We start from the raw sequence: 3592 nt of genomic DNA, 5'->3' as shown, positions 1-3592 counted from the left end.
TATCAAAACATACCCGTGAAATAGGTGCCTACTGTTTCCTTCCTTCCTTCCTTCCTTCCTTCCTTCCTTCCTTCCTAGAAATATACACACAGACAAACACACACTCTATTTGATGGTGAAGTCTGATATGGGTTGAATTGTTGCCCAGGATTCCAACTTTCCACTGCCCTACCCAAAAAAACAAACAACAACAACAAAAAAAAGAGTGAGCTATTGAAGTCCTAACTTCCAGTACCTAGGAATGTGAATTTATTTGGAAATCGAGTCTTTACAGAGGTGATCAAGTTAAAATGAAGTCACTAAGGTGGGCCCTAATCATTACATCTAGTGTTTTTATATAAATGGAAATTTGTACACAGAGACAGTCTACATGTAGAAAAAATGATGTGGAGAGACACAGGGAGAAGATAGCCATCTACAAGCCAAGGAGAGAGGCTTAGAATAGTTTCGCTCCTCAAAGCCCTCAAAAGGAATCAACCCTGACAATGCCTTAATTTCAAACTTCTAGCCTCCAGAACTGTAAGAGAATGTATTTTTGCTATAAACAGTACAGTTTGTGGTACATTGTTATGGCAGCCCTAGCAAACAACCGATACAAGGCCAACTCAAATTTAAGAAATTGGCTTAAATTAGATCATCTCTTTGGTACTTGGATATCTGGAGCTTGTGTTTTTCGCTTTTGATAAAGAAACCTGAATTTTTACTTCCTAGAGCCTCATGTTCCTGGAATAAACTTTTTAAACTTGTTTTGTTTTATATAACCATGATGTAGTGGCTGGAGACCTCCTTTTGACTGAAAAGAGCAAGCCAGAGCCATGTATAAGACTCAGGAAACCACACTTCCTTGTCACCTGTAAGTAGATCTCTCTCTCCCACCAGCTGTCATTTAAAAAAAAAACAAATGCGGTTGGTCTTAGATTCTCTCTCTCTCTCTCTCTCACTAGTTGGGAGGGGTGGGGCAGCAGGTAAAGAAAGGGTGTGGAGAGTGGGGTGTAAATAACGCAGGCAGAAGCTCCAGAGAGGGTGAGGCTAGAGCTTCACGGAAGAAAAATAGATGAACCTGGTTGGTACAACATAGCTTCCCCAGACCCACCCACCTACCCACCCACCCTTTCCTGAGCTCTGTGCTCTGGCCGCGGTGGCTGATGGCGAGTGGTGCGGCAGGGGCAGCTCCAGCAGCGGCTGCTCTGGGGGAAGAAACAAAATCTGCAGGTCGAAATCTCAGCAGAGTGACTTCACCTTCAAGAGAGTGACAGCTCTTGACCTCTCCGGCTAGCTCCGCTCCAGTCGCCGCCAGGCGATCTACCCGCTCGCGGCGGCGCGGTCGCGGAGCGCCGGCTGGACCCGCCCCGAGCTCCATGGTTTGCCCAGCCCTGCGCGATGGTGACTCTAGGCGCCGAGGTTGGCGCGGGGCGAGCCCGCCGCTGGCAGAATGAAGGCGGGGAGAGAGGCAGGCGGCCGGAGGGGGCTGTCTCCGGGACCCCAGCGCCCAAAGAAGCCGCCCATCAGCCTGTACCCGGAAAACACCAACAAGTAGTTTCACGTTGGAGAAGGGCGGCGCGGCTGGGTACCAGGACTCAGTCCCGCTGCCCAGAGAACCTCGTCCACGCGGAAACCAAAACCAGAGCCACTTTTCTCTCGGTCTCGTTAAGGTATTTGGAGGCAGGAGGGAAAGGGGGTGAGTTGCTGGGAAGGACATACTGACCCCACAGGCAGGCATCCCCTGCCTCCGTTCCACAAGAGGAATGTGGAGGCGAAACCTTGGGGAGAGGTGGCTGGGAGGATGGAAACGGGGACGCCGTCAGCCAGGACTTCCAGCCTAGGGATCCAGGGGGTGTGCCTCCAGCAGCTTTTCCCGGGCCCTCGCCCGTCCTAGAAAGCACCCCCCCACACACACACCCCCCTACCCCCAAGGCGTTTGTTTTTCTTGGGAAAGGGGGATGGGGTGGGATGCACTGATCACTTATATTCTCAAAAATAGATCCCAGTCTTTTCCTTTTCCAAGTCATGATAACATTGGCCACAACAACAATAATGTGAAAAGGAAATTGTATCAGGAAATTGGTCAGAGGTTTCCTTGGTGAAAGGCAGCAGCAGGGAGATTTTTTTTTTCTTTGACTCCTGCGTTCAGTCTTCTTGCTCGGTCTGTGAGCGAGAGTAGAGGTGAACCGAGAACAGGTCGCTCACAGGGCACGCCCTGAGCGCCAGGGAGCAGCGGGCAGTCCAGAGTTGACCCAGGGTACGCGTGCAAGGGGGGGGCTCTTGGCCGAGGCCGAGGGTGCTAGCAGCCAGTGCAACCAAGTTGCACCTAGGAGAGAACTCCCTGCCTGAAGGGATGGGCTCCAGGCTAGAGGGTAGGGGCGAAGAGGCGAGCAGAGTGCAAGAGAAGAGCCCGAGCAGGGGGAGAGAAAGGGGCAAGGGAGGGGGAGAAAGAGAGGGCTTGGTAGTGGCGGCGGCGGCGGCGGCGGGGAAGGGAGTAGGGGCTGGGAGCAGGTGAGACTTGAGAAAGAACGGAGGGGAGGGAGGATGAGGGTGAGCAGATGATGGAGCGGAGATCAGAGTGACGGGAGGAAGGTGTGAGGCAGGGGAAAAGGTGTCCTGGAAGGTCAAGGAAGACTTGGACCGCCACCTCCTAGGTTCACGGGAAACCTGGGCAAGGTGTGAGGCTGGCGGCGGGGACGGGCTAGGCTCCGATCCCCCTCTGGGCGGGCCGTGGGCCCCCGGCCTATCTGCCAGCCCTGCCTCTGGGGACGCCGGGCCGGGCGGGGGGCAGGGGTCACGGTGCAGCCCTGACGGTCTGCGAGCTTTAACTGGGCGCTGTGTTCGCCTCTTCCCAGTCATGTCTGAGCCACAGAGATGGGCAAGATCGAGAACAACGAGAGGGTGATCCTCAATGTCGGGGGCACCCGGCACGAAACCTACCGCAGCACCCTCAAGACCCTGCCCGGGACGCGCCTAGCCCTGCTCGCCGCCTCCGAACCCCAGGGCGACTGCCTGACGGCGGCGGGCGACCCGCGGCCGCGCTCGCCCCCTTCACTGTCGCCGCCGACACCGCCGCGGCCGCCCCCGCGGTCCCCCGGGCCGGGCGGCTGCTTCGAGGGCGGCGTGAGCAGCTGCGGTTCCCGCGGCGGCGACCACCCCGGGGGCGGCCGCGAGTTCTTCTTCGACCGGCACCCGGGCGTCTTCGCCTACGTGCTCAACTACTACCGCACGGGCAAGCTGCACTGCCCAGCCGACGTGTGCGGGCCGCTCTTCGAGGAGGAGCTGGCCTTCTGGGGCATCGACGAGACAGACGTGGAGCCCTGCTGCTGGATGACCTACCGGCAGCACCGCGACGCCGAGGAGGCGCTCGACATCTTCGAGACCCCCGACCTCATCGGCGGCGACCCTGGCGACGAGGAGGACCTGGCGGCCCGGAGGCTGGGCATCGAGGACGCCGCGGGCCTGGGGGCCCCCGACGGCCACGCTGGCCGCTGGAGGAGGCTGCAGCCCCGCATGTGGGCCCTCTTCGAGGACCCCTACTCGTCTAGGGCGGCCCGGGTAAGGCCAGAGTCGCCCCCTTTCCTGCTGCTCCAACTTCTCCCAACTCCTT

At 57.7% G+C, this 3592-nt stretch overlaps 1 pseudogene; it reads left to right on the top strand.

Annotated features, from left to right (window-relative positions):
* The first annotated feature begins 752 nt into the window (after window positions 1-752).
* LOC109377637 (potassium voltage-gated channel subfamily C member 2 pseudogene) lies at window positions 753-3540 on the top strand (annotated as a pseudogene).
* The last annotated feature ends 52 nt before the right edge of the window (window positions 3541-3592 follow it).

The sequence above is a fragment of the Hipposideros armiger genome, unplaced genomic scaffold, assembly GCF_001890085.2.
Source record: "Hipposideros armiger isolate ML-2016 unplaced genomic scaffold, ASM189008v1 scaffold_1485, whole genome shotgun sequence".
Classification (NCBI taxonomy): domain Eukaryota; kingdom Metazoa; phylum Chordata; class Mammalia; order Chiroptera; family Hipposideridae; genus Hipposideros; species Hipposideros armiger.
This window is presented reverse-complemented; position numbering and strand designations above follow the sequence as displayed.